This window comes from Etheostoma spectabile, unplaced genomic scaffold (assembly GCF_008692095.1).
Source record: "Etheostoma spectabile isolate EspeVRDwgs_2016 unplaced genomic scaffold, UIUC_Espe_1.0 scaffold00018599, whole genome shotgun sequence".
In the NCBI taxonomy this organism is placed as follows: domain Eukaryota; kingdom Metazoa; phylum Chordata; class Actinopteri; order Perciformes; family Percidae; genus Etheostoma; species Etheostoma spectabile.
In genome coordinates this window covers 19757-45256 of record NW_022604342.1, presented here as the reverse complement: position 1 = coordinate 45256, position 25500 = coordinate 19757, and the positions used below count along the sequence as shown (strand labels likewise).

Sequence of the window (25500 nt, the reverse complement as noted above, 5' to 3'; positions counted from 1 at the left end):
ATTCACACAGCCAGTTTCTAGAACACTGTGCCTTTAAAGAGACGTCATGACTACACTTTAATGTCAGGGCATGACCTGGAAAAGCCTGATACTATTGTTATGTCTAGGGGGCTTCCAGAGTGATGATGTGTATATGCATTAATCTTAAGAAAGTTGATGTGTGTATGCATTAATCAAAAGAAAGTTGATGTGTATATGCATTAATCTCAAAGAAATTAATGTGTACATACATTAATCAGTAGACCTTGTGGCGCAATGGTAGCGCGTCTGACTCCAGATCAGAAGGTTGCGTGTTCAAATCACGTCGGGGTCAGATGTTTAGGGTGGCAGTAGCTCAGTCAGTAGGGAACCAAGAATGCCTCGGCGCTACCTAGTGTTCTTAAGCAAGGCATTGGTACCCCTCCCAACCTCTCAGGGTGCTGGCCAGCTCTGACATTTCTCCATTTAGGCATGAATAGGTCCTGAGCATGTATGTGTTTTTCAGACCTGTGTGTGATTACTAACAAAGAGTGTAAATTGTGTCAAAAAGTAGTATACATATTACATTAATTTTCAAAAGAAAAGAATGTGCATTAATCTAAAGAAGGTTGATGTGTTGTGCATAATCAAAAAGAAAGTTGATACACTTACACACTGTACTACTACCAGCCTTTAAATATGTCCATAATTTCATTAAACGTGCCCCCCCCATGTGCAGTGATTCCTTCAGAGTAAACACAATGAATTTCATTGCAGTAGATGTGAAAGAAATGCATAAAAGTTCGTTATTCAGCCAGTGCACATACCTCTGGTTATTTCCTGTTTTCTGGTGAAGTCCACACTAGTTGAAACACCCCTTTCTGTCACATCTACAGCAGTGTGTTCATAAGAAGGAATAACTGCACATGGCTAGGCACTGGTAATGACATTTTGAACATATTCAGAGGCTAAAAACAGGTTTAAAACTGTCCCTGTTGAAGCCTGTTGGTGCTAACTCTAGCAGGAGGATAAAAGGGGTAGACACCAGCGATTGGTTTCATTTTTCTCTCCACTGACAGACCTCCTAATGTACAACTACAGAGCTACGTGTTGAAATTAACTGGAATTCTAAGTCCATCTTCTTTAAAAAGATGTCTGCGGTCCCGGAAAATGTTAAAATTGTCAATGAACGCAGAGAATGGACGGTAGATTCAGTTGAAAGCCATTTGTTTACCAGCAGCAAGGTACCGACGGGCCCAAAGGGCTTCAGCCTCTGCTGGGAAGAGGCAAAGCAGCGGGTGTGGGAGAAGTTCGGAGAAGACATGGAAGAAGGACTTTATACTTTACATTGGTGGAGTGCTGGGGCCATCAAGAGTGCCACATTTGCATGTAATGAAAGCTTGTTCACTTTATATGAGTAATGTTGTATGTTAGTGTAACCAGCTACTCAAAGGCTGACCACTTTTATAAGATAACCAATAAATTTACCTGACAATAACAGATATTTCAGCTATCCAGATGTTCGGGATTGGCCAGATCAGAAGATTATAGGTTTGCTCACTGAAGCCAAAGGATTGAATTACCACAGTGAAATAACACACACACATCACAGGAGAAGTTTAACTGTATGTATTAATTGCAATAACTAACAGGTAAGTAGCATAATACATTAACATTATATACATCAATTGAAGTAAGGTGAAAAAGTGAAAAAGTGGGATCCCATATAAAAAAGTAGAAAGAAAATACAAAGTATCAAATAATAAATGTTCAGTCCAGTTTAATCAAAATAAATTAGACCCGGGTCTACTAAAACACTGTTCTCACTTCCTTAAGCGCAAAAAGGATATTTGTCCTCTTTCAAGGAAAATGAAGTGTGCACACAGTTCTACCTGACCCCTTGGCCAAATAGATCAAGTTTCTCCGCTGTAAAGACTCTATGTTGCAACCTCCTGGCTACAACCGGCTCTACATCAAGTGGGCTTGGCTCGCCATCCAGTTTCTCTACGCTCTGCTATGTTTCTCTGTTGATTTCCACCGCCGGTCTAGACTCCACCAGACTGCGATCCCTCAACTTTGAATCGAGCAAAAGAATCTGACCAGTACAATGAGACAGCTCATGAGCTTGAACCTGCCTTCTGAATTAGTCTCTCTCCAGTCTTTCACACTATTTAGTTTACGTCAACAGTCACACAACTTAACATTAGCCTCAAAATGTATAAGTTTATGCTGCTACGATGATTCAGCTTTTCTGGAGTCGCTTCCAGTCTCAGTCAGTACCGCGAACGGCTGAGAGGCGGGCCTAAACACTCTATTGGCTAGGGTGTAGTAACACTCAAACTTTATAGGCTAATGCCACGATAACAATATGCCTTGTATGGATTATGTCTATGTTAACAAGCGATCATGTCAATATAAAGCATTATTTATACTTATATATAGTTATCACATGTATTGTATAATCACTTGTATATATATTTATTACATATTTATAGGACTTATTTATTCTATTTATTGCCCATTTATATGTGGGTTACATTAGTCTTTAGTGTATGTAAGTATATGATTATTTGTTGCAATAGTAAGTTATAGTTGTGTTGTTTGAAAGGCCTTTTCTGCTTTGTATTGATGCCTTAGTTCTTATGTTCTGTTGTACATGCTGTAAATGTGATGTGTTTTGTATTTATGTAAAAAATAAAAATAATGGGAAAATATGTATTAAGTTGTATTAACGTATACATATAAAGACTGATACAAGCCACCCTCTGGCGTGGAGCCAGAACCATACAAACCCAGGAAGTGGACATCACCTGGAAAATATTTCTAGAATATTTAAGGTTGAAAGAAAATGTCAAAAAAAGTGTAGGTGTATCCGAGAAGAGGTCATTTTGACATTAATGTTAATTGTATTTAACATCAGTCCAGCAAATTGAATATAGGTGCCTGTTTATATAAAGACGTTGTTTTACAAACTTTGGCTTTACACAATAAGGTTAGGCATAATATTGGTTTAGCCTAAATTTAGTCTAGAAATAAATAGGGTAACGTTAAGTTAAGGAGGCTGGAATGCCCAAACACGGCAACAAAGTAAGGTTATGTTTACAATGAGCTCCTGTTAAATAGTTTTTATAGGTAAAATTGCATGGTATGCAGTGCCTTATGATGATGTAATTTGAGTGACACTGATATGTTGAGCACACCTTCTCTGTGAGTTTTTTTCCAAGTAGGCCTAGCAGCAAAATCAGTAGTTTTAGTTTTAGTGTTTTCTGAGCCTGTTAGCGCCAAATTGGGTGTAATTGGCAGACAGGAGCAAAATTGCGCGCGTTTCCATTCAACACATAGATCACAGCTGCAAACTTATCTGTAGAAATTGTATTCTGTGATTCCCAATAATTTAACACTGGTAAATAATTCTTAATCTTCACCCACCAAACGGCGCCGTTATTATTTTTACTTTGTCATTTTCATTACTTGAAATGTACAGTAGAATCCTTTTTTAAGGATTGACATGGTCCCTGTTTCTCCTGCTGAAAGCAGTTTGTTATTTACAAGGATTTTAAATAATGAGAGACATGGTATAGATAGGTTTTGATATAGTGAGAATAAAATCTGGAAGAGTCTTTTTACTCTGCCTGTGTGAGTGAGCAGAGAGAGAGAGAGAGGAATAAAACCAACTTACATTATCATATTTGTGTTTGCAGCTGATGCCGTCCAGCATCTATTTAATATCAGAGACTGGCGTTGTCCTGCTACCCAGCTCACCAGGGTACATTGGGGAGATTGAAATATCGGGGAGATATGAGGTTTGTGGAGAGGAAGGCCCTACTGCACCAGTGCCACTGCCAACCCCCCCACCCAGCACAACCTAGTCCGTTCCAATTCGGGACCAGGCCGGTGGCTTCTGCTGTCCGTTCAGGACCAGCGCCTGCACCTGTCTCAAGAAGCTTTTCGAGGTTTGTAGTAACGTAAACCAAATACACCCTCAGAGCATTATTGCAAAGCCGTGAGGGAAAACATAAAAGCATTGTATGGTAACAGGCTAAATGATAAAACAACTCTCCAAATGTATCTCTATCAATCTCTGTTTGTTACTTTCAAAAGGAGCATTTCAATCGGAAGGGTGGAGAGTGGAGTCCTTCGGCTGGACGGAAGCACCCTGTATGGGACATTTATGGAGCGTGAGGCAAATGTGTCAAACATGACTGGTCTCAGAGCAGGAGATTGTCCTCTGTGATGGTCAAGGAAACCGCCTCATTGAAGGCATTGGCACAACAGGTATGTTATTGTAAAAAAAAAAAAAATCCTACTTAATAGTAGTTAATAATTTAATTGACATTACATATCTTGGATATCACTTCTTTTTTTCAATATTGTCTGATTAGCTTGTTTCTTGAATGTTTCCCTTTAATTTTGTAACCTTTGGAATATGTTTTGATATAAGCTAATAATTGTTGCACTCTTTTAGAACTTTTTGCACTCCTGGTTGCCAACATTGGGCTCTCTCTGTGTTGTTGACCAAGACTTCTTACTTCTTTCATTCGGCAAGGTCAGTAGGGAGTTAGTTGTGCCTTTCATCTGAACCACATCAAACTCGCCAAGGAATGTTTAAAATCAAAAAACGTACTGGAATTATCCCCATCATCTTCTCTTTAGGAATGTCGTTCTGGAAGTAGAATGCTCGCAAGATTGTTGCCCTCTGTGACAGTGCCTACCAGGAGCTGATGAGGAAAAAGAGGAGGAGGACAAGGTAAGAAGCACCAAATTTACACCTATTGCAGAATGCAAGACTAACTTCGTTCAACACAAAATAACCTGCAGAGTAAACACTCAGTCTCCACATGTACATTAACATTTTGAATTTCAAGTCATTGAGCCCTTTTCAAAACAAGCAAATTTCCATAGACCAATAAATTAAGTCAAAAACCATCCAGCATTTGAGATGACTTTAAGTTGATAAGTCATTATCAAATTAACTTATTTTAATTATTTTTTGTTAATCTTTGTATTATCCTCTTTGTTTATTGCAGCCTGAGAAAGGGGTCGTAAAAATTGGGGGTTGTCTGTTTTAAATTCTGGTATGTTTAATTTTGATAACCTTATTTATTAAGCTTGTTGCGTTCTTTGGAGGATGAGCTTGATAAGGTTTTGGATCAAATTTAAAACACGTTTTTTGCAACTGTTGTTAAGGAGCTGGTTTTAGAACCATTTCTGCGGGAAAGGGATGAGTGTGAAACAAAAATGTGTTGGGTTGTTTAAATATCTATGGTGGAGTCCTTATGTAAAGTTGGGTTAGGTCATGAAAAACCCCAAAATATAGATATGAAACACAACAGCAAATAATCAATGTGGCTGTTCAGCATGACTTGCTTGAATTGTGTAAAATAACTTTTTTGTACCCCACAGTGGCAGTGATGACCAAACTGTGGGACGGGTCGAGGAGGTGGTGGGAGCTATTACGGAAGCGCTGCGGGACCTGGGGCAATACGCTCGGGCAAACAGGGTCAGCATGGTGGCTCTGACTGATGACCAGGTGGCAGCAGTGGGGTCAACTTTTCAGTGCCTTATATGCAGAGGTTAGTCAGTTGTAAATGATCTACAAACAAGTTATATTCTGCAGTAAAATCAAGTCATTGCATTACCCTCTTCAAAGTCGCCGGTCACATTAAAGGGTTCAACATCATAAACGGACACTGCGCTAAGAAACTTTGTTCAAAGATTTATTTTAGATTCTACTACAGAATCCAGGGTTTCAGAAGAAAACAAATATGTACTGCTCAATTACAGCGAAACGTGCCAAAACATTTTATGTTTAATGTAATCCTGCAGCCATAAAACAATGGCATATTGGATTTTAGTAATTGAATCAATATAAGTGTGATGTAACTTCAGTGAAGATGTAACCAGCAGATATAAAATATAGATGTTACTGTCATACAATATAGAACAGAGATATATATTTAGGGGGATACAGGGGAATGTTTAGACAGGTAACATTACTATGACTACAATTTTATGAAAAGTTAATTATTGCAGTCAATTAGAATACAAAACTATTAACACACTGTAACATTAACAAGTGAAATGACGCAGATGAAAATTGCTTGAGACAACCGTTGCAATAGTAATAAAAATCTTCTGAATCTTGGGTAGCCCTGGTCTAAATCTAAGCGATGTAAACTGGTTAGTTTCTACCTAAAGCATATGTAGGAAACAAAAAAATTAGTTATCCAATTAAACTGAATCATGTAGTTTCAATGAGATTCATAAAGTTGTAACAGAGTTTTCAAACACTTTAGTTCTACATTAAATAAAATTTTGCAAGATGTTAAATGTCGGGAGTTAATATACATTTTTTTAAATAATTTAAAACATTAACAGTGGTGTAAACGGAACAATATTTATACGTATTGTCCTTTATTTTGAAAGGTGTTTGATTGGCCAGTTTGTTGTCAGTTAATGTTGTCTGTGGTGAATGGTTGTGAGTAAGGAAGTGAATGTGTGAGGGGGGGGGTTGTTTTTTTTCCTTTCCATAAAGTTGTCAAAAATTTAGAATAATAATCAGAGCCTCTCAGTGGCAAAACAAGCACTTTTGGAGTATCCGGTACGGATAAAGCACTTTTGCCGAGTACAAGTATTATCCGAGTAATATGAGTCAATATCCGTGCTCGGATTGAATAAAACTCCTCAACTGGCCGCGCAGCGTTCTGTGATAATCACAGCGCCCCCCCCCCCCCCGCCTACAAACCCGCTCGGATCAATCACACACACACAGAACATGGAGAAATGCGCTCTCTCTCGCTCTCTCTCTCGCTCTCTCCTGCTCCGTCAGTCATTTCGGTCTGCGGATCTGTTCCGTTAACGTTTAGGGTTTCTTCAGCTTCAGGTTTGTTTTAACTTCGGTTTGTAGTCCTTACATAGTAACCAGTAGATTTCTGGTGAATGTGGGGTTTGTAGTCCTTACATAGTAACCAGTAGATTTCTGGTGAACGTGGGGTTTGCAGTCCTTACATAGTAACCAGTAGATTTCTGGTGAACGTGGGGTTTGTAGTCCTTACATAGTAACCAGTAGATTTCTGCTGAACGTGGGGTTTGTAGTCCTTACATAGTAACCAGTAGATTTCTGGTGAACGTGGGGTTTGTAGTCCTTACATAGTAACCAGTACATTTCTGGTGAACGTGGTGTTTGTAGTCCTTACATAGTAACCAGTACATTTCTGGTGAACGTGGGGTTTGTAGTCCTTACATAGTAACCAGTAGATTTCTGGTGAACGTGGGGTTTGTAGTCCTTACATAGTAGGCTCGTTCGAGATGAGCCAGGTCTGCGCAGAATCGATCACCGGCGATCAGCGCCCGTTGCATGCTGGTTAGATTTGTGTCCGACTTGATCCCGACTTGCTCTGACGTCATGCACACGTGGGCAACGGAAATCTCACGAGAGCAAGGCGGCGCAGTTCTGAGACGCAGGCGGCGCAGTTGCTTTTCACCGACTGCAAGAGCCAGGCGGACCCAGGCGGACCCAGAGCATGCTGGGAAACGCCGGCTTCTCAGCTGATTTAACAGCTGATTGGTTTACAACATGATGACGTTTTATATAAACTTTTTTATCGTTTTTGAATCGGAGGGATTTTAATTACTATTTGTCTGATTTAAAGACTTATTCTGTCCAGAACACATGCTGTGTGGCTGATAGAGACGTTTAGAAGTCAGACAGACTAATCTGATAAGATCATGTATCATCTACAGTGTGTTGTTCATTAAAATCAGTAACAGATCTCATGTAGAGCACTTTGCCAGCTACTCTGTCATAATTAAAACAACTGGAGACTGTGTACAAGCTGATATGTGGGTCTGATTATATTTTATTAAATCGGAATCGCACCACAGTGTTTTCATCACTTCCTGTCCAGCCTGAAGGCGGCTGGAATCGGCTGGAAACTGTCCAACTTTACCGCAGCTTTCTGTCACCGCCCCCCGCTGCTGCCGCCTGCTCTCGTCCACTTTCCAGGCGAGGCGCAGTTCATCTCGAACGAGCCTACTAACCAGTAGATTTCTGGTGAACGTGGGGTTTGTAGTCCTTACATAGTAACCAGTAGATTTCTGGTGAACGTGGGGTTTGTAGTCCTTACATAGTAACCAGTAGATTTCTGGTGAACGTGGGGTTTGTAGTCCTTACATAGTAACCAGTAGATTTCTGGTGAACGTGGGGTTTGTAGTCCTTACATAGTAACCAGTAGATTTCTGGTGAACGTGGGGTTTGTAGTCCTTACATAGTAACCAGTAGATTTCTGGTAAACGTGGGGTTTGTAGTCCTTACATAGTAACCAGTAGATTTCTGGTGAACGTGGGTTTCAGACGTGTTGCTTGGTCTCTGCCATCGGAGATTTTTTTTTTTTAACTGTCAGCTGACTCACACACACACACACACACACACATTTCACACATACCTGGTGTGGAAATAAAAAAAAAAAAAAAGAACAAAAAAAAAAAAAAATCACACTGATCATAAAAAAATAAAAAGTTAAAAAAAGAAAGTTATATTGAGTATGAAAACTCTTGTTCATTACATTTTACTTCATAATTGCAAACGCATGTGTTGTATTCATTGTTGCAAAACGTTCTGTATATAGTTTGTTTGTTACCATGACAACACCATTGATCTGAAGCTTGATGCTGTCATGTAAATAGTTTTCAAATCAGCAATAAATATAACAATTTTTGATCAACTCATATCAATTGCATGCTTAAATAACATACGGTTAAAGCCCCGCCCATTTCAAAAGAACCCGACCCACTTCCGGGTTAAATCTGACCATTTCCGGTTTAGGCCCCGCCCAGTCCGAGTACGGATCCGGATACAGATAATTCATGTGGTAAACAGATACAGATACAGATAACGCTGTACTCGCTCATCCCTAGTGTATATGCATTTATCAAAACAAAAGTTGATGTTTATAAATTTATCAAAACAAAAGTTGATGTGTATATACATTAATTAAAAAGAAAGTTAATGTGTTTATGCATTAATCTAAAAGGAAGTTGATGTGTATATTTATTGATCAGTAGACCTTGTGGCACAACGGTAGCGTGTCTGACTCCAGATCAGAAAGTTGTGTGTTCAAATTATGTCGGGATCAAATGTTTAGGGGGGGCAGTGGATCAGTCTGTATGGAGTTAGGTTGGGAACCAGAGGGTTGCTGGTTTAAGTCCCCATGTGGACCAAAGTGTGGGTTGGTGGCTGGAGAGATGCCACTTCACCTCCTGGGCACTGCCAAGTGCTCTGAAGCAAGGCACTGAACCCCCAAACCGCTCAGGGTGTTGGACCACTTCGATATGTCAGTTTAAATAACCCTTTTGTTGTAAGAGAAATAGTTTAATTTGTTATGAATCTATTTTGTAATTTTACACGTTTAAAAATATCAGAAAACATATTGATATTGCAGTTTTCATAATCAATATTGCAATATCACATTTTGTCAATATCGTGCCGCCCTAGTGTGTGTGTGTGTGTGTGTGTGTGTGTGTGTGTGTGTGTGTGTGTGTGTGTGTGTTGGGAGTGGGGCTGCTAAATGTCAAGGGCTGGGAGGAGATGGATGCAGAACAACGTGGTAGTACAGTGTGTGTCTGTGTGTGTGTGTGTGTGTGTATGAGTGAGAGAGAGAGACAAATAAAAAAAGCTTCAAGTAGACTCTTATAATATAATCATTTTTTTTCTATAATTTAAATTAAAATATCTGACTTTACTGCCACTATCTGTTTCTGCTTCTCTACCATATTTATAGTGTGTGATTTGCATAATACCAATCATAGCCTACATCACATATAAAACTACCTCTGTCTCTGTTCTGTTTTTAAAGACACAACATTAGGTTTTTCAATCAGATTGATAGTCAAACTGGAAATGTCCCCGTGTTTCTCCATTTTCAGGGATTATGTTCCCAGTTTTGATCTCGGACGTCTGGTGACTTTATATCATATCAGAATATTCTATTACTACCCACTATGAATATTAAAATACGCCTAACCATGTGTCCTGTATCATAGCTACATGTATGACCTTTGCAGCAAAAGAACGTGTGAAAATCAGTTTGGTATTCAGTGAGGTTGATTGGTTGTTTAGAGGCTAAAAACAGGTTTAAACTAACTGTCCCTGTTTAAGGCTGTTGGGTGCTAACTCTAGCAGGAGGATAACACGGGGTAGACACCACCGATTGGTTTCATTTCTCTCTCCACTGACAGACCTCCTAATGTACAAACTACAGAGCTACGTGTTGAAATTGACTGGAATTCTCCTTTAAAGAAAAGTCTAACTGCTTTAAAAAGATGTCTTAATGCACCTCTCCATATTTCCTGACATTTACCGTCACAATCAGATATGTCACTGTAAAAAATAGAATGTTGGCACATGTAGGGAGCTGCGTTGGGAACCGGAGGGTCGCCAGTTCAAGTCCCCATGCGGACCAAATTACGGAGTGTGGTTGGATGCCACTTCACATCCTGGGAACTGCCAGATACCCCCCCAACCGCTCAAGGCGCTGGTCCAGCTGGCAGCCCACTCACTCTCACATCTCTCCATTAGTGCTTGAATAGATCCTGAGCGTGTGTGTGTGTATTTCAGGCCTGTGTGGGATTACTGAAAAAGTGTACACAGAGTGTAAATTGTAATTTCCCCACTGGGGATCAATAAATATTATAGATGAAATTATATTAATCAAAAAGAAAGATTATGTGTATGTATTACTCAAAAAGAACGTAGAGGCATATAACGTATAGGCATATATGCATATGTGTATATGCCTTAAAAAGAACAGATATGCATTAATCAAAACGAAAGTTGATGTGTACATGCATTAATCAGCAGACCTCGTGGCGCAATGGTAGCGTGTCTGACTCCAGATCAGAAAGTTGCGTGTTCAAATCACGTCGGGGTCAAATGTCCTTACTGCAGTTTGTGTGTGTATTTCAGCCCTGTGAGTGATTAGTAACTGAGTGTAAATTGTAATTTCCCCACTGAGGATCATTAAGTTATTTTAATCCAGTGGTTCTCAACCGGTGGGGCGCGCCCCCCTCTCTCCTGGGGGGGCGCGAGTAGACTACAGGATGGGAGGTGAAAAAGACTGCTCAACCACGGGAGCTGCCGTGAGCCCCTCTCCCGTCCAAAAGCACTCACAGTTAGCAGTAGCCTCGCGCAGCAGGCACAGCCTGCAGTCAGAGCAGAGAGAAGACACACACCCCTCCGCGTCCAGGCTAGGGTGACCACCCGTCCCGCTAACGCGTGCGCGCACAGCGTTTGAAGCCCAATTCATACGTCCCGCAAATTGAGACCGTGTCACGCATAATCAATGCTTGCTCAAAAAAAAAGTTGGTCGCTCTATCTTGGAGCCCGAGGCAGCCAAACGAACAACTCGTTCGGGATGAACTGCGCCTGTAAAGTAGACGAGAGCCGGCGGCAGCAGCCGGTAGGGGGGGGGACAAAAAGCTGAGGTAAAGTCGGACAGTTTCCAGCCAATTTCAGAAGAGGAGGTGACAAAAACACTGTGGTGCGATTCCGATTTAATAAAATATAATCAGACCCACATATCAGCTGGAACAGTCTCTAGTTTTAATTGTAGCTCTCAGAATGTTCTACATGAGATCTGATGCTGATTTTAATTAACAACAGACTGGAGATGATCTGTGATCTGAACGGATTTAGTCTCTCTGACTTCTAAACGTCACTATCAGCCAGAATGTACAGAATATGACTGTAAATCAGCCAAATAGTTAAAATCCCTCCGATTCGTTGTCATGACAGCGCACGCACGTGCATACCAGACACTGGGAAGGGACTTTTAGGAACGCGCTTTCCAATTCAAAAAATGGAGAAAGAGCCCGAGTCTGAGCAGTCTGAGGCCCCCCACCATCAGTTAAAAAGAGAAGGTGGGTACAAGGAAGACTGGGAAGACTCTTTTGTTTAAACTGTTCCTGTGGTGTTGAGAAACTACAATTCCTGTTAGTCCTATAATTTTATATTATGTATTTAAAGTGAATAAATTGTAAGGAAATATAAAATTAAATAGCTAAAGTAAATCGTAAGTGGAAGTGCATCTGTCAATTATATTATAATTGTATGAATGTTCAAAATATTAATCTTTATTTAGAAAATACACATTGGTTGGCCTATTCATGAGCTTACATCAGCAGTTACACATGTTCAGGGGCATAGGGCATTATTAATATACCATGTAAGGTGGTATGTGCTAGAAATGGGTAAACCAGTATTAGTGAGTCTGCTCGTGGGGGGGAGGGGGGGTAGGCACCGCTGCGCCAGGCAGTGTCCCACATTGTCCCTCGGAAACATACCACTTGTCCCCCCTTGGGCTTATTAGCAGGTGGTCACCCTATTCTTAAGTAAGTTTTATCTTGAAGCTTTTGAGTGTTCTTTAGGTTTTTATCTGCTTTAACTATTACCGGACAGCGGGGGCACGGAGCAGAGCAGAGCGGCCGTTAGGGAGGAATCCTCCTCCGTGTTCAGCTCCCTTTTGAACTGGCGGCAAAAATCTTAACGTTGGAACTTTATGATGAATAGAAATGTTGACAGGTTGATTTCTGTTAATAACAAACACAACTATAGTCAATAGAAAAAAACAAAATATGACAAGCCATCTTGGTTCATCTTTCCACTGTTCCTACAATCACCACTGGTTGGAAACTAAAGGATCCAAACTCAAAGGATGTTCCTCTTTAACTAAAAGGTCTATCTCTGTAGGGATCCATCCCATAATGTTGTCACACACTTAGAATAATAATCTGAGTCTGTCAGCAGCAACAACACAACCTTTAGTGGATGCTGACTTTACCTTTAAATTAGGAGTTTAAACAGAGACACAACAGGAAGAATAAATCCATCAAATCAAGTCCCCAATAATCAGCATGTGGCCTTGTTTTATTTCAGGTAGTCAGCATGGAGCTGTTCCACATTCCCAGACATTTAAAACAAGTCAATCATTGGCGTTATTCTACGAGTCAGATGAATAAATCAGCTGTTTGCTATTTGAGCTGCTCTGTTTCCTGCTGCTCCGTCATTCTTTAGTGTCCTCTGGAAACAGGTTGCTGTCCTTTATGTTTCTTTTGGATGACATCATCAGTGTCTTTGCTTTAGTCTGAAGAAACTCCAACAGATTTAAAACCACATGCAGTCACAGAAAAAACAAACAGGGAATAGAAAATGTCAGACAAAGAATATGAAATGAAAAGTCCCCAAAGTAGGAAAATATAATGTCAATCTACCAAACAGCAATAACTGGAGAGCATCCAATTAAACATGGCCGACTTCCAGTATGTCGGTAATGAAGAGAGGAATGTTTGGACATATTACAGATTCATTTTATTTTTATTTAACCTTTATTTAACCAGGAACAATCCCATTGAGCTACAGTAACTCTTCTTCCAGGGAGTCCTGCCAAGACCGGCGGCAATAAGTTTCATAATACATAAAAGACAGGACAATGGTTCCATACTACACCACAAATCTCTATAGATACTACAACACAAACAAGATACTACAAAACAAACAAAATACTACACTTAACTTAAGCCAATGCATACATGCAACTTAAAATCAGGTTCCACTGAGATTTGAACTCAGATTGCTGGAGTCAAAGTCCAGAGTGCTAACCATTACACCATGGAACCCTTAAAAGTGTTGCAAGGGTTTGCCTGGAAGTTTCTTTCATAATATCCACATGTATGCTATTGAAGGCACACAACAGTGACAATGAAGATGAAAAAGCAACAATTGCTTGCCAACTTAAGTCATTTAGTTAGCTAAGCGTTCAGAGGATGTGGGAAAAGGCAAGTCAAGAACAGGTTTTGAAGGACTTGCCACAGACAGTGAATACAGCAGTAACTATGTCTACTGTGTACAAACACATGGTAACTTTACATCTGTTGACAATAAAGATTCTCACAAAACGCTGCACTTGCAATTGCGTTTCTTGGGCACATTCATGTCCTCTTACATACAAAGAACTGATAAATTCTTTAATCACGATATCATGTGTCAGACATTAGTTCCAGATGAAAACACTGGTTGTCAGAAGTGGGATTTTAACCCACGCCTCCAGTGGGGACTGCAACCTGAACGCAGCGCCTTGGACCGCTCGGCCATCCTGACTGATCCAACAGATGTTCAGTAGGACCTGTTTAAAAATTATAAGATAGTGAATTAAACATGTCACTCTATTGTAGGTTCTCAGTCATCCATGTCATAGTTAACAAGGGAAGGTTTCTCAACTGTCAGTCCAAATATATGGGTGTTCATGGAGACATGGAAGAAAGTCACCATTGTGGCAATGTGCTTGACAATGGCATGGCATTGCGCGTGATGTGAAGGGAATGTGCAATACAGGCCAAATCCTATGGTGGGAATCAAGATCCACCAATGTTTCTGTCCACAATGTCCACCTGAATCCAGAAATGTCCCTGCCAGATGGGAAATAGACTGACAATTGGGTCAACATTGTGCAATTATCTTCAAAATGTCCAACTGAGTCCACAAATAAACCTGCCAGATGGGAAATAAACTGATAACTGTCTTCATGGTCTAAAAGTGTCATATATTGCCGTACAATTCCCACAATGAGTCCAGATGTGTCCGTTTTGGTTCCTGATCCATGCTATTACCCCAAAAGTGCACAACTAGGCCAAGGGACATTGGACTTGGTAAAAGGTCCTCCGCAGAAGTTTTGTCTCTCATCCAAGAGACTTCTTTAGTTTTTACACAGAAAGGGTTTGACACAGTGCCCACTCCCCCACCCATATCTGACAATTGAAAGCTGTGGGGAAAGGGGGGTTCCAAAGCTAATAGACCATTCAACAAGCAATTCTGATGCACTATACTGGCCCATTCAGGATGAACACTGTATACTCTGACTGCAGCAACACAAGTTCAAATTTCAATGATAGCTTATTTTTATGGTGATTATGAGACTGAATACAAAGTGTGTATCCCCATGTAACTCAAAGCCTATCACTTCCAGTCAATACTGTCAAGTTTGGAGCTCCTTCTGATTACATTAACAACCAGGTGACTCCTCAACATGCCCCCACCAACATAAGCTTACTTTAAACTAGATGTGGAAAGTTGAAAGGTTGAATGTTTTCACCTGTGCTGTGGCTTAAAAACAGGTTCCACCGAGATTTGAACTCAGATCGCTGGATTCAGAGTCCAGAGTGCTAACCATTACACCATGGAACCGTCAAAAGAGTTTGCTAGGCAGTTTCTTTCATTATATCTACATGTGTGATATTAAAGGCACACAACAATCACAACAATTAAAATATCACGCCCATATATTTCTCGTTTTGAGTCCTCGCCCCTACTATTTACGACATGGCCAGACGTAATCCGGCTAAGAAGCAGCACTTTTCACAGGTGGAGATTGAAACCCTGACATCTCAGTTTAATTTGCAGTAAAGTATACACCTACATGTAAAGTGTACCCATATTTAAATAAACACACGGTAGCAAAGTTTATGCAGTGTTTTTTAATTTTACTCGTGTTTTTTTCGTGAGTCAGTGTAAATATTAGTGCAAATCAGTATTGCACTGCTTTTCAGGTTGTTGTGGCCGAGTGGTTAAGGCGATGGACTTGAAATCCATTGGGGTCTCCCCTCGCAGGTTCGAATCCTGCCAACAACGAGAGGCGCTGTTTAATTGTGGTCACACATCTCATTATGACAAACGGCAGATGTGCCTTCATGGATAACACTATAATATCAAATAGTTACTGGAAGCTGCTGATGCATCTCTGAGCATTTATTTTCATTCTCAATGCACAGATGTGTTGCAGTTGATATGGCTTTGGTTCCCAGCCAGTAACTTTCTTTGAGTGACGTTACTTGCTTTATTCGTCAAGAAGTAACCAGAAATGTTACTCTCCCAACCCGGTTTGATAAAACATTAGATCACTGTTATATCGCACAAATAAGGGAACATAACAATCAATCAAGCTGCCTCCATGAGGATCCACAGACATAGACATGTTCCACCACCCGCAATTAAGCCTGTCTCCTCAGCTTCTAGACGCCGCTGCATCACCTCGCATCTGCGTTTGTGACAGTTTCTCACAGTTAGCAAAGCTCACATAAAGCAAATGCTTGTGGCTCAAAGATCGAGCTCCCTGGAGTGATCCAACTCTGGGATTTATCCTTCTACAGAAGACCATAGAGGCAGCTTCTCCAATTTCTGAGTAACAGGAAAATAGCCTGATAAGCATACATGTGCAGCACGACCTCAAAAGGCCATAAAGCAAATGCTTGTGGCTTAAAGATCAAGTTGGCGCTCATAATACATCAGCCGGGCGCAGTCTCTGTGGCGCAATAGGTCAGCGCAGTCGGCTGTTAACTGAAAGGATGGTGGTTCAAGTCCACCCAGAGACGATTGTTGCTTAAATAACCTGGAGTTAGCCAACTCTAGAATCTATGAGCTCAAAGATAATCCAAGTGGCCTTATATCAGAAGGTACAGTTCTGCAAGCCATGTACATATTGACCTTTGCAGTCATTGGTATGCAGGTCACTTGATGTAATACAAGCAATTACATAAGGCCCCACCCCACAGTTTAGTGATAGGTGGCGGCAACTGTATGTCAATGATCAAGCTGGTTGCTGTGACCAAGAAACCACCAGCAAAACGACTGATACATCATCAGTTCCAGAACTTTCTTGGATGCCAAATATTTGAATTCAAAGTCAGATTTCAATTGACATGTAAGAAAAAGGCAATGCACGTCCAGCTTCTACATTTCAGCATGAGTCAGCTTCCCCAATTTCTGAGTAACAGGAAAATAGCCTGATAAGCATACATGTGCAGCTCAACCTCAAAAAGCCATAAAGCAAATGTTTGTGGCTTAAAGATCGAACTCCCGCTCATAAAACATCAGACATATGCAGTCTCTGTGGCGCAATAGGTCAGCGCAGTCGGCTGTTAACCGAAAGGATGGTGGTTCAAGTCCACCCAGGGAAGTTTGTTGCTTAAATAATCTGTAGTGAGCCAACTCTGGGATTTTTCCTTCTGCAGAAGACCATAGAGCAGCCCAAAGATAACCCAAGTGGCCTTACCTCTATTAGAAGGTACAGTTCTGCAAACCATGTACATATTAATCTTTACGGTCATCAGAGATGGGAAGTAACAAAACACAAATACTTCATTACTGTACTCCAGTTGAATTTTCAGGTATTTTTACTTTACTATTTTTTTTGGGCGACTTTTTACTTCTACTCGAATATCGGTACTTTCTACTCCCTACATTTTACAAAATTGGCTTGTTACTTTAGTTTTGTACTAAAGGTCGTCTATCAGGTGTGATTTGGAGTCCATGTCGGAGAATAGCGGGACACCCGCCTCACGCCGCGAGCGGGCGCACACGCCACACGGAGAAAAAAGTGAAAAAAAAAAAAAAGAGACTAGCTGTCCGGAGGATATCAGCTGAGAACGTGTGCGTCTTTGAGAACTGTAAGTCATATAACTGATGTTGTCAGTTCATGTAAGCCTGTTGTTGTATTGGTCTGTAGTTCTGGTACATTTAAAAGTTAGCTTGTTTACGTTCTTCTACTGTTGGCTAGGTTACACCTGGCTGTTGATTCGATATAATGGCGATTGTTGAACGTCCTTGCTCATTAAGATAATGTAATTAATAGTGGGTTCATTGTTATTATTTACTAGCATATATGATTCCTTGTTATTTATTTATTTTATTACCACACACACAGCCATAGCAGAGCTACCCCCCCCCCCCCCCATGTTTATCCTGATGCTTGATTGTAATAAAGCATCAACAGAGAGAAGTTGTCTCCATCTGTGTTTTAACAGACACACCTGGGACCAAATTGGAAACCAGAATCAGCTTTAAATCCAGTCCTAATCTAGTCCTCAATAAATTTTAAATAATTTCACTGGAGTTAGTTATTATTTTTGCATCATCAATACCAAATGAATCTAATTGAATGGCAATATTCACGGAATTCTCACAAAATCACATCTGAATTCATATCTTGATACTTGCGTGAGAATCTTATTAACCTGGAGTCCCAGTCTCTGTCACAATAAATAGGCTATATGTTTATATATGTTTTAGGCTACTTTTACTTCTATACTTTAAGTAAATTGCTAAGCCTTTACTTTGTTACTTTTTTACTTGAGTTCAGAAGTTAAATCAGTACTTACCAGAGTATTTATTAAGAAATTTCTCTCTACTTCTACTTGAGTAGGGGAAGTGAGTACTTTTGGCATCTCTGGATGTTACAGTATTTCTGAGTTGCTAAAACACATTTTTTGAACATTTCTCTCGCTTTCCCAAAACCTTAAACACAAATCACCAAACTTAAGCTACACTGTCAAAACCTTTGACTTGTCTTGCTATATCAAACAATTGCTTCAGAACTATGTTATCTTTACCCAAAACCAAACACTGTTTTCAGATATCACACACATCCAGCTAATGCATAAAACACTACACAGCAGTCATTACACACTACAGAGATAAATGCAAAACACTGCACTCAAAGCAGAGCAGGGGAAAAATTTTATATATTATGAAGTGCTTGCACAATCCTGCACACAAATAGTCACAAACAAAATATGCAGCAGATCGATAGCAATGTCTTGGAATCATTCTGCCTCAGCATCATGCCTCTGGGCATGGTCAGGCCACAGGACCTCATCAACGTCACAGGCAATCCTGTCCCTTGCTAAACAACGGGGAAAGAATCCTTTAGCATGACGAATCCAACCTTGAATCGATTCCACTCCAATGTTGTCACATGCTGCATCCATTGACTGAAGGAGATTTTCCTGTGCATAAGGAGTTCTGTCATAGACCTTCCACCTCCATGCAGAAAAAATTCTTCAATGGGATTAAGGAAGGGCGAGTATGGTGGGAGGCACACATTTATAAAACGTGGGTTATTTTCAAACCACTCACGGATTCTAGGACCACGGTGAAAGTTCACATTGTCCCAGATTACCACGTACATGGGATGCTCTGCCTGCTCATCACCTCTCTCTTCACGTCTCAGTAATACTTCCTGTAGAGCATACAGAAGCGTTATAAGATGGGCAGTGTTGTAAGGTCCTAAAGTCACATGGCGGTGAATAACCCTGTAGCTGCTGATGGCAGCACATATGGTCACGTTGCCACCACGCTGCCCTGGCAACTCGACAATGGCTCGTTGACCAATAATATTGCGGCCTCTCCTTCTCCTCTTGGTGAGATTGAAGCCAGCTTCATCCAAGAAGATGCACTCATGAGGCCTCTCCATGGAATCCAGTTGAAACATTCTCTATAGAAATGAGAAAAAGTTCATTTTTTATATAACGTAAATGACATAGCATTCCAGGCTTCATGACTCTGTATACATGTGCTGCATTACATTCAACACAGTAAAGATGTACAGTAACTCAATAGTGCTTTATAATCTCTGGACATTACGTATTACTTACTTGTACATATTGATATCGTAGCTCTTTTACCCTCTCAGAATTTCTCTCAAATGGTACTCTGTAGACTTGTTTGAGACTTATCAAGTTGCGTTTCAGGACACGGTCAATTGTGGAGAGACTCACACTGTTGATTCCTTCAAAGTTCTCGTTGTCTTCCTCAACACGCTGTTGTATTTCTCGCAGACGAATGAGATTATTTTGAAGGACCATATTGACAATAATGGTCTCCTGCTCTTGTGAGAATATACCTCTCCTTCCACCGGCATGTGGCAGTCTTTCAATTCTAGCAAATAAAACATCTTGTTAGAATTGTACAGACAGACCTAATGCAACGTAACCAAATATGTAAAATACATAAAATATATATTTTCATGTAATACTATTACAGTTTTTTTGGATTGCTTAAGCACGATTTTCAAAACAGGGCCCGTGTTTTCAAATCACTACACACAATTAGCACAACCACACACCCAATTAGCAAAACACTACAGATCCTTTGCATAGTTAAACACTCTTGTAAAAACTATACACTTCTGTTTAAAAACCACACTTTGTTACCATATGAAACATACACGTTTCACATTACTATACTCTGTTTGCACGAGTTACACTCTGCTGTGATAAACCTAAAACACTTTTAGCACTTCTACTTCCCTATGATTAGAGCTGGCTACCATCAACAAAGTACAAATATAATGTAAATTCACCAAACACTACACAAGACCAATGTTGCAGACTGAAGAAACTCATTTGTTTCTCAACACGCCCAAAATGTTGACATGGAGATTCATAATACTGTAACAAAATGTCACTTTACGTATTGTACTGTAAGTTTACTGTAAAAAAACAAAACACTAGACATTGTCTCTTCGCCTAGCTGGATCTGGCCAGAGAATTTCATCAACATCGCAGGCAATGTTGACATTAGCAAGACACCTTGGAAAGAAACGTCTTGAATGACGAATCCATCCTTGCATTGCTGCTACCTCCATCTGGTCACAGGCCTCCTCCATGGCTTGGATGAGGGGTACCTCAGCTTGGAGACGGAGATCATATACCTTCCACCGCCATGCCGAGAAAAACTCTTCTATAGGGTTGAGAAATGGAGAGTATGGTGGAAGATATAGGACGGTGAAATGTGGATGTTGCTGAAACCAGTTCTGAACCAGAGCAGAGCGGTGGAAAGACACATTGTCCCAGACAACAATGTATTGCATATGATCGATTTGATTTGCTGCTGTTATGTTGTGCAATTGGTCCAAGAATGTAAGTATGAGTGCTGTGTTGTAAGGGCCCAAATGGGCATGGCGGTGGAGGACCCCATTCTGTGTAATGGCTGCACAGAGTGTTCTATTACCCCCACGTTGCCCTGGGACATTGACTATAGCCCTGTGGCCAATGATGTTTCTTCCCCTCCTTCGTGTTCTCGTCAGGTTGAACCCAGCCTCATCTACGTAAATGAACTCATGCTGGATCTCCTCTCCATCCATTTGTAAAACTCTCTGAAGAACAGTGTCAGGCAAAATTGTGTTCAGTGTAGATCTAGTATACATATTACAGTACAGTAAAAGATTATGAGACAGTATGCAAGATCACAATGCTTAGGTGAATACATACCTCTGCATAATCATGCCGCAGTCCTTTCACCCTTTCGGAATTGCGCTCGAAAGGCACTCGATAAATTTGCTTCATTTGAATATGGTTTTTATTAGGATGCGTGCCAGTGTTGATGTTGAGACCTGATGGATATTGTTGAAACCGACGTGGTTATTGACAATGTTAGCTTGGAGCTGATTGAGGGTTATAAACCATGTTTACTACCTCCCTCTCTGGTCTGTGAACAGAGGAGGCCTTCCCCCTCGTCGTTCCTGACCCTCAATCCTATGTAGAGAAAAAAACAGTAAACAATAGTACAGTCATTTCACAGGAAAAGGTAACAGAAGTGCTGATGCATAGAATACAGTACTGGAAGCAGCTGCTGAAACCGTGCAGATGTTTTTGATGTGATGATATTTTTACAATACCTATTTTCCAGTCGAAATGTTCTTATCACACTTGCCCCTGTGTATGGGCTTAGATCTGGCTGTCCTCCAGTCCAGCCTCCCTCAGCGTCAGGCCGGGGTCCACAACGTGGTCAACCAGTGTTGATCTCATTTGTCAGATTCGGTCCTCTTTGAGCACCTTCTCGTCTTCCTCTTCCTCTTCCTCTACATCCAGCGTGGCCTCCATCTCTTCCTCTTCCGTTGATTCCTCCTCTGTTGATTCCTCTTCCTCCCCTTCCCTCTTCCTCCTTGTATGTATGTCTATGAGACAAGGTCCCTCAAGAAGGCCCAGTCAGTCCTAGCCGACCCGAGTCACCCCCTGAACAGCTGTTTCATCTTGTTGCCGTCTGGCCGGAGATTCAGTCTGCCTAAATGTAGGACAAACAGACATAAAACTCTTTTGTCCCAGCTGCTATAGGCTTTTTCAACAAGTCAATGTGAGGTGTGGTCTTTGTTTTTGTTGTCTTTGTATTTTATTTTTAGATGTATGGCTGTTGTTTTGTATAACCTGTGTGTTACATGCTGCTGCACAACAAATTGCCCCTTGGGGATAATAAAGACTCTTGAACCTTGAACCTTGAACCTTGAACCTTCTCCTCCTCCTCCTCCTTGTCCTCCTCCTTCTCCTCCACCTCGTCCTCCACCTCGTCTAACTATTTCTCTGACTCTTTCCATTGTGCTTGAAGACCGATGAACTCACCTGCTGCTTTTTATAGTGCTTATACACCTGATTGGTGTGTCTACAATTAAGCAAACAAGTGTTTGCACACCTGATGACTGTGTTGAATCAGTTGGTTGAAGGTGCGGTAATTTGACAGTCAGTTCTTTGGTATTGCAAGGAAGTGACTTCATAATAGATGTTTGTGTGTAATGTATGTTAAGTGTGTTTAGTGTTTTGCAAATCACTGTGTGTAGAGTTTTGCAACAAGTGTGAGGTTGACAATGTGCTTATAGTTGTGCAAATATGGGCTGATGTTTTGCTTGTTGAGTGTAAGGTTTTGCTAGTAGTGTACTACTTTTAACTGTAGTGTGTAAGCAATCCAAAAAAACTGTAAAACAAGCAGCATGTCTGAAACCCACGTTCACCAGAAATCTATTGGTCACTATGTAAGGACTACAAACCCCTCGTTCACCAGAAATCTACTGGTTACTATGTAAGGACTACAAACCCCACGTTCACCAGAAATCTACTGGTTACTATGTAAGTACTATAAACCCCACGTTCACCAGAAATCTACTGGTTACTATGTAAGGACTACAAACCCCACGTTCACCAGAAATCTACTGGTTACTATGTAAGGACTACAAACCCCACGTTCACCAGAAATCTACTGGTTACTATGTAAGTACTATAAACCCCACGTTCACCAGAAATCTACTGGTTACTATGTAAGGACTACAAACCCCACGTTCACCAGAAATCTACTGGCTACTTTGTAAGGACTACAAACCCCACGTTCACCAGAAATCTACTGGCTACTATGTAAGGACTACAAACCCCACGTTCACCAGAAATCTACTGGTTACTAAGTAAGGACTACAAACCCCACGTTCACCAGAAATCTACTGGTTACTATGTAAGGACTACAAACCCCATGTTCACCAGAAATCTACTGGTTACTATGTAAGGACTACAAACGAAGTTAAAAACAAACCTGAAGCTGAAGAAACCCTAAACGTTAACGGAACAGATCCGCAGACCGAATTGACTGACGGAGCAGGTGAGAGAGAGAGAGAGAGAGAGAGAGAGAGGGAGAGAGAGAGAGAGAGGCCGAGGGAGCACATTTCTCCATGTTCTGTGTGTGTGTGATTGATCCGAGCGGGTTTGTAGGCGGGGGGGGGGGGGGGGGGGGGTGCTGTGATTATCACAGAACGCTGCGCGGCCAGTTGAGGAGTTTTATTCAATCCGAGCACGGATATTGACTCGTATTACTCGGATAATACTTGTACTCGGCAAAAGTGCTTTATCCGTACCGGATACTCGTTTCAGCCGGGTACTCGGATCACCCCTAATATACACATCAACTTTCTTTTATATTAATGCATATACATATCAACTTTCTATTTGATTTATCATCACCATTCATTATGACATCATCTTTCTTTTACATGAATGCATACATACATCAACTTTCTGTTTCATTAATGCATATACACATCAACTTTCTTTTAATGATATCATCACCATTCATTATGTCATCATCACTATTCATTATGACATCAATTTCTTTTTAATAAATGCATATACACATCAACTTAATTTTTGATTTATGCATACACACACCAACTTTATTTTAGATTAATTCATACACTCATCAACTTAATTTTTGATTTATGCAAATACACATCAACTTTCTTTTTATTTTACGCATATAAACATCAACTTTCTTTTTCATTAATGCATATACACATAAACTTTTGTTTTGATAAATGCATATACAGATAAAATTTATTTTTGATTAATGCTTAAAAAACATCAACTTTCTTTTAATAAGTGCATATACACATTCAATTTATTTTTTATTAATGCATATACACATCAACTTTCTTTTAGATTTATGCACATACACATCAACTTTTGTTTTGATAAATGCATATACACATCAACTTTCTTTTTCATTAAGATAAGATGGTGCTTGAACATGAAGAGCTTTGTAGGTGAGAAGAAGGATTTTAAATTCTATTCTGGATTTTACAGGAAGCCAATGCAGAGAAGCCAAACCAGGAGAGATGTGATCTCTTTTCCTGGTTCCTATCAGAACACGTGCTGCAGCATTCTGGATCAGCTGAAGAATCTTTATGGACTCTTTTAAGCAACCTGATAATAAAGAACTGGAGTAATCCAGCTTAGAAGTAACAAATGCGTGGACTAGTTTTTCTCCATCAATTTTTGACAGGATATTCCTGAATCTCTGAATGTGATGACTACTTCACTGGGGAAACTTCGGTAGGCCTGGCCACGATTTCACGTCAGGGAGATTTTTCCGTGAACGTCATGGAGAGTTTAACTTCGCAGAGTTTGATTGTGCGAAGTCAATACAAACAAAGAAATGTGTTTCCGCCCTGTTTCGAACAGGGGACCTTTCGCGTGTTAGGCGAACGTGATAACCACTACACTACGGAAACTGACAAAAACCATTTATTTTGCATATTTGTGGGAAAATGCACCATTTTTATTTTACTGCAAATGTTCAAAAAGCTACAAAATAGAGATTTTAAAATAGATTCAGTCACAGATGCTTTGTCATGGATTTAAATGATAGCAAATATGTAGTAAACCTAAATATTTCTACATGCATTGACTGTGGTCTGAATGTTGGAATAGCGCCACCTATTTCTTGATGTGCCAAATATTAAGCCTGGGCATTCCTCGTCAGTATAATGGACAGTATCTCCGCCTGTCACGCGGAAGATCGGGGTTCGATTCCCCGACGGGGAGATTTTTCTACCAGCTAACCAATGCAAGGCCTCGAGGAAGTCCCGGCGAACGCGTGGGACTACTCGGGAAAGTGGGCCTTGGCTCAAGCTGTGTTCAGCATGGAAGGAGAACTCCTGATCCTAAATGGGAATATTTTCAAGCGATTGAAAGAGCACAACTCCTGGACGTGAACAAAACGTCACAAGGTGCCGCAGGAGTTGGGAGAGTGTCAAGTCTAGCCACCTTGGAATTCCATTTATGCTCTTTGCAGACTATGTGGTTCATTTGGCTTTATCAGGCATTGATCTACAGCTTCCACTGGGGTGAATCATGAGGGGGAAAGCGTGCCTTGGCTCAGGCTGTGTTCAGCATGGGAGGAGAACTCCTGACCCTAAATGGGAATATCGTCAAGCGATGGAAAAAGCATATCTACTGGACATGAACAGCACCTCACAAGGCGCAGCAGAAGGTGGGAGAGTGTCAAGTCTGGGCACCTTATAATTCCTCTTCTGCTCTTTCCAGATTATGTTGTTCTGTGGGCTTCATCAAACAGTGATCTACAGCACCCACTGGGGCAGATTGAAGTCCAGTGTCAAGCATTCG

The 25500-nt window shown here is 40.6% G+C and overlaps 6 non-coding genes across 6 annotated transcripts; 3 read left to right on the top strand and 3 right to left on the bottom strand.

Annotated features, from left to right (window-relative positions):
- The first annotated feature begins 241 nt into the window (after nucleotides 1-241).
- On the top strand, nucleotides 242-313 carry trnaw-cca (transfer RNA tryptophan (anticodon CCA)). The gene has a single exon. It is a non-coding gene; the product is annotated as a tRNA-Trp (tRNA).
- A 10502-nt stretch (nucleotides 314-10815) lies between these two features.
- On the top strand, nucleotides 10816-10887 carry trnaw-cca (transfer RNA tryptophan (anticodon CCA)). Its single transcript has one exon. It is a non-coding gene; the product is annotated as a tRNA-Trp (tRNA).
- Nucleotides 10888-13557: 2670 nt separating this feature from the next.
- On the bottom strand, nucleotides 13558-13629 carry trnaq-uug (transfer RNA glutamine (anticodon UUG)). The gene has a single exon. It is a non-coding gene; the product is annotated as a tRNA-Gln (tRNA).
- A 1492-nt stretch (nucleotides 13630-15121) lies between these two features.
- Nucleotides 15122-15193, bottom strand: trnaq-cug (transfer RNA glutamine (anticodon CUG)). Its single transcript has one exon. It is a non-coding gene; the product is annotated as a tRNA-Gln (tRNA).
- Nucleotides 15194-15555: 362 nt separating this feature from the next.
- Nucleotides 15556-15637, top strand: trnas-uga (transfer RNA serine (anticodon UGA)). The gene has a single exon. It is a non-coding gene; the product is annotated as a tRNA-Ser (tRNA).
- Nucleotides 15638-24532: 8895 nt separating this feature from the next.
- On the bottom strand, nucleotides 24533-24605 carry trnav-aac (transfer RNA valine (anticodon AAC)). The gene has a single exon. It is a non-coding gene; the product is annotated as a tRNA-Val (tRNA).
- Nucleotides 24606-25500: the final 895 nt, after the last annotated feature.